A 14,473-nucleotide genomic window follows, 5' to 3' on the forward strand; every position below is an offset into this window, starting at 1 on the left:
GGGTGAGTAAACAATGACAGATTTTACATTTTAAAATTAAATTAAATGTAAAATTAAAAATTTTAATTTAATTTAATTTTTAACAATGACAGATTTTATTTATTTTAGGGAACTATTCCTTTAAAACGCAATACATGAAACAATTTACTGTTTTGATAATAACAACAGGCTATAAAACTTTGGTTTGCAGCTTTAAATTGTGTAAAAGTTGATAATTAGCCAGCTGGCTAACACATTTACATTTGCAGAAATGTTGATTGATGTGTGTTGTACTTATAAATAATTGGGAAAAAAGAAAAGTATGTGTGTTAAAGGAAAGGTGTACTTTCATAAAGGACTGGGTTTAAGATTTTAATTTATGACAATATCAACAGGCTAAATAAATGACAGACAGACAGACAGACAGACAGACAGACAGACAAACAGATAGATAGATAGATAGATAGATAGATAGATAGATAGATAGATAGATAGATAGATAGATAGATAGATAGATAGATAATGAAAGGCCTACAATGAAAGCATATATATATATATATATAAGTGAACTGTCCTTTTAAGACAAAATACAGGATACACTCTCTTGTATGTGGATATCAAATGTGACACATTAACATGACATTTTGCATAATTAAAACATCTTTGCAGTCAAATGTGTCTTTGACAAGCTCTCTGGGAGTGCAGTGTTTCCCATGAGATGCCTTGAAGTGAAATGATGCACTAATAACTATATATGAAGCCCCGTGGCTTTGTTTTCTCAGTGACACAGTCAGAAACAAGAGAAATATGCCAAATCAAAGATGCCTTCAGATGTTTGCTGTACTCTCAGAACACTGATGTGCTTCTTCTGAAGGATTCTCTCTGCTCTTCTCTATCTTCTGAGACCATGAAGTGTCAATACAGCCTGTCCTGTTGATTAATGTGCCACAGGTAAACATTTCAAATACCACGTCTGATACTTTTATCATAAAAGTGTGTCAAGGTTTGCCACACTGTTTCTCTTTCATCAGACTCGCAGTTTGATAGAGGCTAAACCGACCTGTGGTTTACACCACACGCTTCCTGTCTGCATGCAGCATCTAGATCAAGATTCTAGATCAAGATTTTAATTTACGACACTATAATAACAGGCTAAATAGAGATAGATAGATAGATAGATAGATAGATAGATAGATAGATAGATAGATAGATAGATAGATAGATAGATATTCTCAAGTATATAACAATAAAAATAATAATTTTCTCTCTCCATCCATCTCTATCTCTTTCCCTTTGTGTTCTCTCTCAGTTTCTCAAAACACAGAAATGAAGCAGCTACTTGAAAACAATCATCTTTGAGTGTTATCTTCGTTATTAACATTGCCCATAAGAGTAATTTACATTTAGTTGCCTAGCAGGCATCTTAATTCAGGCTGACTATGCTGAGAGCAGCTCTTAGTCATAGCACATACACTTATATCTGTTTATTCATCACACTAGTTTGGGCCCAATACTGCATAGGATGCAAAATGAATGTGGCCAGAAATGTGGAAGAAATAGTTCACATAAACAGATAATGATTCTTTTTCAATGTTTGTCACATAAAATGACTTTACAAAACTTCAGAAGACTCACTAGTCTTACTCATGTAGTATAGCACACTACTTCTATGGTGCTGTTTGATAGTTTTGTGCTTTATTAGATCTCTAGTTCTTAAACTAGGTCAGGGGTGACAAACTCAATTCCTGGAGAACCGGAGCCCCGTAGAGTTTTGTTCCAACCCTGCTCCAACACACATACCATGTAGTTTCCAAATAAGCCTGAAGAACTTGATTAGTTGTATCAGGTGTGTTTAATTAGGGTTGAGCCTAAACTCTGCTGGGCTTCGGTCCTCCAGGAACTGAATTTGACACCACTGATCTACCACTGATCAATTTGACACCAATTGACATTTTCACTAAAGGATTGTTTCTCGCTTCTTTGATTTTGGATCAGTTTTTGAGTTCACATAATTACAGAATTTTGCATCAGCATTGTTCTTTGTCACTTATTAAGCAAGTTCCAAAGATGAAGAAGAGGCAAGAGTTCCAAAAAACGAAGGGAAGTTCTATAATGAAGATAATCCACACACATTAACAGAGTGTACCAAAACACATACGACAACCAACAATGAACAGAAAATCAAGAGGAGCTTAAATACACAGTGATGATGAATCAAAATAATGACAAACAGCTTTGATGATTAATAAGTGTCTATGCAAACAAATTGACAGGAAACTGTGGCTGGAAACTAGAACAAAGGAAACAGTAAAGTGATGAGAAACAAACTAAAAGTCCTTGAAAATGAAACGAACCAGACATAACTGTGACATTTTTAGCTTAAGTGTTTTTCAAACCACATCATAATATTGTATACGCTGATCTGTTTATTGGGAGAGATGGTAAGGATAAGTTGGACTATAACTAAAAAAACTAGTTTTCCTTGACTTTTTGTACCTTAAACTTATACTTTTTCAGTTGTGCTTATTATCACAGTATATCATTTACACCCCAAGCTTGATTTTAAAAAGAAGAAAACTAGATCAAATTCTCAGGCATCCCTGAAGTATTCCAAGCCTCATTCTCATTCTAAGCTAAAGACTGACATCTTCTGACTTTCACATGAAATTGCAAGTACTTGCCCAAACAACCAAATCATAAACCTTTCTTTTATTTTGTTTTATTGCACTGATAATCATACATGTTTCTTTCCCATTCGGTTAAAACCTTAGTTATGAAACCTAGAATTTTGCCAACTGAAATATTTCTATTTTCTTTTCAACAGGAAAAACATTAAAGTGTGAGGTACAGGATCCTCCCTTCTGACTGGCTGCAGGTAACAGGTTATATTATGAGAATCTTTTGATTACAGTGTAAACGAGCACACAGTAATGTGTAGATATGTCTCCATGCTTGCGTGTTGTGTACCTGATGCATTATGTTGGCAATAACAGGAACTCACACTGAATTATTGATTCACTGCTGCTTTCCCCCGAAACCATTACTTCCTCATTCTCAACATTACCCTTCAGATGTTTTTTTTTTTTTTTCTTAAAGCACATGACTAGCTGGACTCATCTCTGCAGAGACTCTGTTAGTTCAAATGCAGGACACTGTGCCATCTCATTTTAGACTCATTAAATATAGCTGTTAAGAGTGGAGTACATTTCAGTCTGCCTAGATGTGAAAAAAATAATGCTGTTCTAAAATGGAATTTCCAAGAAAAGGGTGAATGATGCATGAAATTAGTGAAAGGAGATGCCTATGTTTCAGAAAATGTAGACCGACCACCTCAGGAGGTCATATTAAATATTATATAACCTCCATTCAATATACTTTAAATTTGCAATATTTAAAACAATGTTTCATTTGGGATATGTTTAAATACAATGTAAAACCTAGAGCTGAGTGGCTCATAATTTCTTTAATAAAAAATTATGAAATCATAATGTAATGTTTAATTAAATTGCACATTTTCTACAACAAACTGAAATAAATGTAAAAGATGATGAAAATGATGAGGCCGTTGCAGATTGTAATTTTGGATACAGCTTAAAAGACCTGGTGGGTCTTTTTTATGTATACATTTTATGTCATTTTATAACTGATCAAACAGTTCTCACTGCAGAAATGAGTAAAAATATTGTGTTTGGGTACATAATGGTTAGAGTTAATAGATGAAATGCCTTAAATACACAGTGTACTTTCACACACCCTTGCGAAAATGTACTTAAAATACTTAAAAAAATGATATGCTTAAGTGTGATTTTTCAGACACTTGACTGCATGTCATTTATAATTAAATCGAAATTTTTAGTAAAAATGTATATTAAAAGCAATTAATTAAATTTAGAAGCACTTTTTGACCTACTTAAATAAGACTTATTTAGTATATCTTCATATGTAATTTCCTAATTACTTCTATAATCTTGCTTACTATGTACTGCAAGCATTCATGGTAAACTATAATATGTTAATTCTATTGAAAATTGTATGTCATGGATTTGCACACATTTGTAATGAAGTTGGAATTTTGTAAATATATTAAAGTAAAATATAAATCAAAGAACACTATACTTGACATCAGGGCCGTTTGAAGGAATTTGGGGGCCCCAAGCAAAATGGACATAGAGGCCCCCCGACACCCCCCCCCCCACACACACACACACGCAAAGCCTACAGGAACCACAGCATAGCCATACAGTTTAAGTTCACCCGCACTTTATATAAATTAAAAAAAGTTTACAGTGCAAAAACTGCTTGAAAAAATAGTTTGGTGGGAATTCAATAGTGATTTGCACTGTTTTTTTTTTTTTCTTCTAATAATATGACAGCACAAACTTAGTTTAAACTCTGGGCTGTGCAGGATATCAGCTATAATTATAGAGCTTTTGGTACTTTGTGCTTTATAGAGGAAAAAATCAGCACTGAGAAGTGATGCATCTGTTGATGTTGAGGATGAAGTTGATGGTGTAGCTGGGAAATAATTTAAACAAAAATCTGAAATTACCTGTGAAGTACGTTTTACCATTTCACTGTTAGCATATTGAAAGAGGTCACTATTACCAGCTCAGGGGTAAGTTAAATGAACAACTAAGTTTCCTTTTTTAGATTTTTTTTAAATGGATAGAATGCAATGCATACATAAAAAAAAAAAAAACATTTAATTATTAATAATTGTTTCTCTGTCTGTACTTGTACTTTGAACAATGACAATAAGTTGACAGATGAATTAAGTGCATTTAAGTGCCATTCAGGTGGGTTTTTAAATAAAGCATTTTCTGAGATGCACATTAAACACCAAACATTAATTTATCTTTTAATTATTGAAAATTAAGCAAACTAAAGTTTTTGTTAAGAGCAGTTCTGTAGATGTTGTTCATGCGTTCACATCCTTATTTAGTGAGACATCAGACGCGAGACTGAAATCACCGCGAGCGTCACGCGCGCTTCAGTTCGTCTTCAAGGAAGACGCGCTTCTGCTCCTTTCATTAACAGAGACACGCAGAACATGCAGGATTCATATTTAAACAGACTGTTCCTGCTTAATATTTACAGATGTTAGTCCGTATCGTGGTTTGATGTAAGTGCAATGACCTATTTTTAATTCATTCATTCAAAATTTGGCACATTACGTGTCATTCTGCGTTAAACTGTAAATTCCGTTTTTATGACTGGATTCCGCGATTCTTGCAATCGAAACACGCCACGACGTTCTCTTTATGTTTGCCTGAGTCCTCAAATCAAAACACTTCTGACTCCTTGCAGTCTGCGATTTCTGATCTGCGTTTTCCTTATCCCGTTAAAAAAAAAACATATTACAGTAACCATATTCCTTCCGTTCGAAAAAAAAAAAAGCAGCGATCACTTGACTTGGTTGGCCTGCTGCTGTCAGCGACAACTGAGAGGGGCCCCCTTGAGGGGGATCCCAATAACAGTGTCATTAGATGTTACTGCATTGACGATCAAAGGGGCGCTCACACAGTGTCGTTGCATTTTATTCTTAACCAGTCGTTGTCTTGGGGCCCCAGGTCAGCTCGGGGCCCCAAGCAATTGCTTGGTTTGCCTGCCTTGTTGCGACGGGCCTGCTTGACATGTGGCTATACAATATGTTAATAAACACATCAAAATAAGTGTACTTCTTTAAAGCTTGACAAAAGATGATTAAAAAATGATTACTTCTATGTACTTTAAAGTAAAAAAACCTGTACTTTTTAAAAGTGTACCTTGAGAGCGTTACTGTATGTGACATTGTCATGAAAGTGTACTCTCTTAAAATAATATACATTGTATAAATACATTTTGCAAATAGATTTGAAGAACACTACACACATTCAACAGCACACTTTTTTTTACAAGGGCACTCAAAAAATACTACTGCATTCAGTCTTCGACACACAATTGCTATATACGTCTAAGCAACAGCGGTGTGATCGACACAATAAAGAAACAATAAAGATATCTCAGGAAACATACAGTATACATTTCATCTTAGAGGCTTAAGTTTCATCCTTAAGGGGATGTCTAAATAAAGATGGCTCACAAATAAATAAGAACAAAAATATGAGCAGTCCTTAACCTCAGCATAATGCAGATTGCCAAGCCACTTGTCACTAGTTCTCATGTGCTTTTCACTAACAGTTTTGTAAACCATTTGAATTCAGAATTTGTGCAAATGACCCAGTGCATGTTATTGCAAACATTCACATATGTTATTTCACAATCATGTCATGCATTGTACTAACCTGGATATAGTGGTGCTCTGCTGCAATTTTGTTTTGATGCAATGCCATCAATTCTTTGAGAATATTACACAGCCAGTGAAGATGAAGCACCTACAGTGCAAAGGTTATGTAACGCAGTACACAGACACACATCCATCACTGATAATGAGGACAGATCACACCACAATTCAGCTCCTTCATGTTCTTCATCTTTTATGTGCTACACCACCAAAGCTGAGGATGCTTATATTGGATAAACTGCGTTTCTGTTTACTAGTTTTGGATCAGTTTGCTCAATTTCATATAGAACATAAAGCACAAAACATCAGTGCTGTTCATCTGAGCATAAGGGCTGCAAATGTTGGTAGTTTTCGAAATCATATCATTATTTTAAATGGCCAACATGTTAGTCTGTTTGGGTGAATTAAGAAAAGCAACACAACAAGAACATGTCTTGTATATATTACACTATAAAATATAAAAAACTATAAAAGCATATTTTAGGACCATACATTAGTATAGCACATTCCCCACTTTGCTTCAGTTACCATTACTGCAATGAAACCTGCTATGAGAAACAAAAATCTTAAATTAATTCCTTAATTAATTTATTTGAAGTACATGGTATTATTGTTTTATTCCTGATTTCTCATTATCATAATGCAAAATAATAATAATATTATTAATAATAATAAATAAGAATACAAATTCTGTTTTGTGCAGCAGGAATATGCAATGCATTTTATTTATTTATGTGAACAATAATATATTTTAATTTAATTTCAGTAAAAGAATCACCTTTGCGAACAAAAAGGTTTGCAAACAGAGACATTACGGTAATGAGAATGTGTTTAATTGTCATTAGAAAAATGTTCTTTAATGCAGATGATATACACTATTTTTTTTTTTTTTTTTTCAATTTTAGGGTAAAATTAGACTTGAACATATTACCTGTTGAATGTTGACTTCATGACTACATTTAAGTCATGAAACGACCTGATTTATTTGTCTGTTTAAAAAAAGTTCTTAAAATGGACCAGCGCTACAAAAGGCAACAACAGCAGCAAAAATCATTGATGGGTTTGTGTAGGGCATGGTGCATCAGTGGGAGGGTTTGTTTATGATGCTAGTAGAGTGTCTGTTCATTAAAGGTGAGCACTAATGTACTGTGCATCATCCCTGAGCCAAAGCAATCACTGACCTCATTGATTATTCTTCCCATCTGCTTCGTATAGAAGTGGGAAGCCAGAGCAATCTGATGAAGTCATAATAGTACTGGAATTACCATGTGGAGCCAATATCAATAGCAATATCAAACTCAGTAGTAAGTGCAAATCAAGCTGGAACTGATTGAACAAAGTGAATTAGGAAAGATTAATGATCGAAGTTCTGTGCAATTTGGGGTTTATTAACAAATGTGTTTCAATTACTCGGTCTGTATGTTTCTCATTCATGTTATTCAGTAGTCTTTTACACTTTAAAAATGAATGTACTTGTGTTTTTTTATTATTGAACAAATAATAATAATATAATATTAATTTACAATTTGGTTTGTCCCACTCAAAATAATGCTAATAATAATAATAATAATAATAATAATAATAATAATATATAAGAAACAAATGGAAATAAAACATTAATATTTTATTTTATTTTATAAATAAATAAATTAACATGAAAAGGTTTTATATAATGTTTTATTTTTCCCTTTAGCAATCCGTTTTTAGGTTTCAGGCTAGTTTTAACCAAACTTTATACAAAGATATTACCAAATGATTTGATATACTATTTTACTTTATGCAATATGTGTGTTTAAATTGTCCAGAAATTGGTTTTCTTATCTATACAATGTATCTATACATTGCATCTAATTTGCATATTCATGTGTTCTTGGGGCTAATCATAACGAAAAAGAAGTGAAATGATGGGAATAATAACTTGGCTACATTTTCACAAAAATATCTCATACTTCATATGAATATTGATCTAAAATTTCCTTCCTTTCCTACAATTGACTTGTTTTTGTCTCCCCCAAAATGCCTGATTAGCATGATGTTTGTTATCATGGTGTCCTCTAAACCCTGTTTCGTAACAAAAAGTCATATTCCGATTTCAACCGATTCCGATTTGAAACATTATTCTGAGATATATATTTATGACAAATAATTTCAAAATTATATAAAAAAAAACATATTTCCCTAAGAGTGCTAAATTTGTTCATTCTGGCAATATCCTTCCTTTTTAAAGACCATGGAGTGTTTATGATCAAACCTCCAAACCTCTGATATCTCTAAAAAGCCCTGAATGTGCTACTGAACTTAGGGGAAGCCCTTTTCACAATCATTTATAATAACTTATGAAAAAAAAAAATATATATATTATCCTTATATTTTTGTGAATTTCTCAAAGTCCCTGCAGGCCAATGTTTTAAGTCTGGATGTCCCGTACATACAGTATCTGTCACTAGGTTTGAGATTTTGTAATGGTAATGACGTTCATTTATCATGCACAATGAGTTAGCAGCCAGCAGGGGGCGCCATTTGACCGCAGCGCAGCGCGTGCAGAGCTCTCCCATGGGTTCCGAGCGGATGCTTGAAGTGCAGAACACTTGAGAGGCGAGTCGAGCACCTCACCATCCCTCTCCACACAACACAGAGAACAGAGCAGCCATCCTGAACACATTCCTGCAGCAGCCAAAAGCCTCTCACTCCAGAAGCACATGAGAAGCCTCTAATGGATAAAGGGATTTTACAGATTTGAACCCTTTGTTATAATAACTGCAACTAAAGATCTCTTCGTACATGCTCTTTCAGATCTTTCCAGCGCGCAAAGTTCAGACGCATCTGAAGGAACTTCGGAGAGAGTGGGAGTTTGGAGCACTCATTTGAGACTTTCTGAACTGATGCAGGAATCGTTTTAATTTCATTTGCATTCTTGTATGAATCTGTAGGTGATGATTTTCTTGGGATCGTTTTTGCGCAAAGGGAAGTTATCAGTCTTTGGCGCTGCTGTGCTGGGGTTTTACTTCTGACAATGAAAAGCAAATGAGAGCGTTATTCCTTCACTTTTATTGACAGCTCAACGACAGGTAAGTCCTGGATTATTTCATATTAGTAATTAGCCTTGGTAACAGTATACAATAAGAAATATGCTTTGTATATCTTATTAGTGATGACGCATAAAACGTGTTGGGTTTCTTATAATATTTTTTTTTTTAATTGCTATAATTGTTGGAATTTTAGTTCCAAATTATACTGCACAAGTAACATATATAAATGAAAAATAAAATATTATATAACTTTATTTAATTGTTGTATTTATATTTAAGGCACTTTACTGACTAGACATAATCACAGGGAATACCTTGAACATAACTGTTCTACTATTGCTTGTTTTAAAGTGTATTGATTCCAGATTTACTGTGCGTTTGTTTCATAATCATGATTTATGGGAAACATTGGTTACAAAAAGATGATATAGAGCCGGTATTATGAAAATGAAGATGGTAGTGAGAGAGAGCTGATGGAGATGTTGATGTTGATGGATTGGGTGGTTAATAGAAAAGATGATGGTGTCCACTAAAGTTGGACATTGTCTAATATGGTGGAACATATGAGGAACAGCCAGTCGACCGATGCCAGATCCTCTGTGTTGCTGAGTTTGAAAGACAAATCTGCTTGTTTGGATCTGAATCATTGCTGATTGTTGTTAGGGTTGTAGATCAATGTCACATTACCCATTGTTACTGATGTGTCAGCATCTGTACAAGTCACAGTACATGTGCACCTTTACGAATACATTTGTGTCCAAAATCTTCAAAATTATGCCTTATCTGGCTGTATCTGTATATGTCGGAATCCAGTGTTTACGTAAAGTTTGGTCTGACAATCCTTCACTTTTCCAAAAGCAGATTTTCACAATCCAATCAATTCCCAATTCCCTAAATTAAGCCCCTCCCCCCAATCTGTGAATATCCTGTTTCACCCGGAAGTATCACATAATGGAAGTAAAATGCTGGTCGGACACAATCGCGTATTGATTTTGACATCATATCTTGAGAGATTGCGCCACCTAGTTGTTATTAAAGCCATTATCTATTTATCCTTCACTGAAAATTAATCCCACAATTATGTGTGTGCAGTTAAAAATAAAAATATGACATTTGACAGAACAGTTGAAAGTAAACGAATTAATGAATTCCATTTTTTCCCCTTTTTAACATAAATTGTATTCCTAAGCATTGCGATTATTAAATATTCACTTGGTTGTCTAATCGTGATTCTAATCATCATATTGTGATTATGATATGACGATTCATGAGTGATTTTGATGCGTGTGATGATCCACAAGTGATTTGGTTCATTGGAGTGATTTTGCTTGGAAGTAAATGGACACAGATTGGCAGTTTCATTTCTTTTCACATCCTGATAAAGTCAGGCTTTGTTAGGAAGCTTTTTTAGTGCCATTGCAACAAAGTGGACAGCAGAGGTTCACAATAGGAGCGTAGCAGATGTTTTATCTGGGTATTTCATCATTCACATGCTGTTGACAGAGAATGATGGGAAATTAAGTGTTTTCACAAACACCTGTAGCCTCATTAACCATGTTTATAAGTAGTATTTTCTGCCGGGCTTTTCACTATTCCTCATCAACGGTACACAAGATGCCTACAAATTTAAATTGCATATAAAAGCCTACTGTATTATATTTGATACATTCATTTCTAAGGCCTGTGTTATATAATATTATCAAAACTTTTTTGTCATATAAATAACATCTAACAAATTGCAAGGTTTGAGCCTGTGAATAGGTGTTTTTTCCTCCTTAAATGTGAGCTCCATATTATCATATTACCAATATAATTTACTAACCCTCATGTCATTCCAAATCTTTATGGTTTTATTTCTTCTGCAAAACACAGAAGAAGATATTCCGACTATACAATGAAAGTCAATGGGGTCCAAAACAACCCATTAAGAGGTGTCATCAAATTAACAATGCAATCTTTTAAACCACCGTTTAGGCTTTGCTTTAAGAACAACCTATGTATTAGAAGTCAAGACTGATAGCATATTCACATATTGCCTGTAATGAATCAAAAGTGTAAAAAAATGAAAATGAACAAGTATAGCAGAGCAGCAGAAATGAAAGCGAACACCACGGCTTATCTTGTCAACAGGGTCGGCCCTGACTTCACCAACTCACTCACAACTTCTCCTCCTTTTACATGCCCCTCCTTTGTCTCCATCCTTTTTATCTGCCCTTCATCTTACTTTTCGAGTCTCGTGTGCAGTCAGCTGTTTTTAGCAATTAGCGCAATCATCGCATTTCATCCAGCAGAACAGTGGCTGTAATAACCTTACGGCTTTTGTTGCATGCTGATACTATTCATTCTTGATTAATTGCGCTCCCGAGAGAGTGACTGGAGAGCCGCCGTAGATCTTCCTTTTCACACCCCATGGCAAGTGACCCATTACTGTGCTTTATAGATTGCCGTCAGCAGACTTTGAAAACGCCTGTGGGCCTGTTGGCCGATGATTTTATTGTGCTGTGTTATTTGTGGGAATTGCTAACAGACGGACCAAAGGGCAGCTGCAGATATTTGGGGGATTTGTTTCACTGAAACATGGCGCTACTCTGTTAGTTTAAGCCAGTGTGTCTGCTGGGCAACTTAAATTGGTTATGCTGTCCAGGTCCTGCAAACAAATGTCACAGCAGCGCAATCTGTCTCGCGTCTCAGAGCATCATTTGACAGTCTGATGACAGATCATAGTGCATTACTGAAACAGACGTTTGGTTTCACCCACATATTGGCATTTTAGATCATATTCTACAGCACCACAGATACATTTGTAAAAAACTTTATTAAAGGAATCACCCATTAGTTCAAATTCTGAAGTTTAAATAAAAATTCCAAATGTATTATTTACTGACTGTGCAATTCTGTAGGTACTCAAAAGAAGAGTTTGTGCAGAATGTCCCCATATGGAACATAAATAACCTTAAAGAATATAAAACACCCATATTATTAGCATGAATTTTTATATGGAATTATATGCGGCAACCATATGTCAACTATATATATATATATATATATATATATATATATATACAAAAATCTGTTTATATATGTTTTTATAATTTATATAATATATATTTACTAATATAATATCAACTTGTGTTCACAGGTTTTATGATGGCATATATATGTTCAGAATTGTATTTCACATACTTAAATATGTTAATAATTATTCCTTTTTCTGATAGATTACATGTTTTTACTTCATATGACAATATGGAAATTTTATATACAGTATGTACATATATTACATTTACATAAGGGTCTTAGCTGCTTATTTCCATACACATACACTTTCACTGTAATTTGCTAATATTTCACAAATAATTGCAAAGAAATGTAATTAAATGTAAAATTTTAATGCAGAAAAACTGAAGTGATGTTTTCTCGTAAACATACTCCAGTTACCTTTGTTTTGTTTCCAACTTTGAAAAATCTTTTATTTTATTTTTACAGTGCAATGAAAGTGAATGGGTATGATCTCACAAAAATCCATCCATCCATCCATCATTCCTTCCTAGGTTTGAGGTCTTTAGGTGAACTATATAAACCTCTAACTAAAGTTGCAGCAAAGCATGTTTCATATCTTTCAGTATATTGCTCTTAACAAGATGAAAATAATCCCTGGCATTTCTCCTTCCACTCGCAAAGAACATAGTTTTTCTCTAATGAGCCCGATATTTTATTCTGATAATGACACCATTTCAATGAAGAGTGCTTTTGTAAGTGGTTCACTTGACAAGATAGTGAAAGCCAGTAAGATATGCGCAGATGTTTCTCATTTCTATCTGGTCAAGCTCAGGTACTATCCATTCGAGAGTGTGTGACCTTCTGATCTGTGAGATATAGATGGATGGTGGTCTTGCATGTAGGAGGAGCTCTCAGACTTCCTCTTGAAGGCAGGTCAATGCTGCAATCGTTAGAGTTAATAGGATGACAAGATACTTTTTTACAGACATTTGCGCTAGCAATTATACAGGACTTAACATTTGCTTTTAAGGTCAGGAACATTAGAACAAGACTAATGGATCAGTGAACTACACAGGAAGCATATCTTTATCACATTTAGTTTTTCTCTGCAAGCAGACGGATGTGTAAGAGACAGGTGCTTGAATCACTTCTGCTACTGCACAATGATTTCAGGAATAGAAACTTCCGGTAAGCAGGTGGTGTAATCTTGAACCTTTTTGTTTTCTGCGTCAGTGGTTCTCAACTGCCAGAAATAAGTTGCATTAAAAGTCTTAATGCAAGTTTCAATAAAGTAAAGTTAAAAGAGTTAAAGCAATGTTATATTATCTGTATTGCCTATATTTTTCCGATACCGATTCTTTCACTATCAGCCGATTGTTAAAAACGGGCCAAATTATGATCAGGGCAAATTATATCCATTGATTTGGGCAAATGATATACTGTCAATGAAAAGGAGGAGGCCAAAGCTTATCAGATTGCAACTCATACAGTGTGTGAAGACATTTTCTCCTGTTTAATCTAGGGCTGTTGAAATGAATGTAATAAAAACACATTAACAGATTTAAATAGTTCAGGCCGCGTTTGCCAGATTTGCAGTTTTTCTCAAAAAAAACTGTGCTTCCCATCCAGAAAGCACAAACAGCTTTGTTACTTGTGATAGGAAACAAAGTCTCATTTTTCAATTTCTGTCCATTTTGACATGAAATTCGACCAACAAATGCCATTTTGATGCTTTTAAATGTGGAGTGACAAATCACTGTACAGCAGCATCAGTTCAAGCGGCAACGCTGTATTGAAACATACAGCACAACTTACCGACATGCATCACATCTCATGTAATCACTCATTTAGTGTTTCAACCACGGAAAGATGCCAATAATACATCTTGTGAACAGTATGTCATTTAACGTTGCATTTACCTCAGCAAACTTATCCAACATTCACAGTTCATTAGTTAGCTATAAAACAACACTAAAAAGCAGCTCATTGACATTTAAATATGTATGTTTGAATAAATCTGGCATGAAGACATGCAGAGTTGTATACAGACAATTCAGTTTATATTTGAGTGTGATTATTAAATCAGGAAATAAATAGCAGTTGCATATAATAGCTGTTATTAATTGGAACCTTTAATACAATAGTAATGTATCAAATGAGAGGGTTCCCAGTATAATTTACA

The 14,473-nt window shown here is 34.4% G+C and overlaps 1 protein-coding gene across 1 annotated transcript in view; it reads left to right on the forward strand.

Moving 5' to 3' along the window:
- The first annotated feature begins 8,866 nt into the window (after positions 1-8,866).
- The window catches only part of LOC128015913 (chemokine-like protein TAFA-2), a 77,708-nt gene continuing 72,101 nt past the window's right edge, over positions 8,867-14,473 (forward strand). The window contains exon 1 of the mRNA XM_052600159.1: positions 8,867-9,330. The gene's annotated coding sequence lies outside the window, so the exon portion shown is untranslated. The remainder of the gene's footprint in view (positions 9,331-14,473) is intronic.

Source organism: Carassius gibelio, chromosome A6, assembly GCF_023724105.1.
Source record: "Carassius gibelio isolate Cgi1373 ecotype wild population from Czech Republic chromosome A6, carGib1.2-hapl.c, whole genome shotgun sequence".
In the NCBI taxonomy this organism is placed as follows: Eukaryota; Metazoa; Chordata; class Actinopteri; order Cypriniformes; family Cyprinidae; genus Carassius; species Carassius gibelio.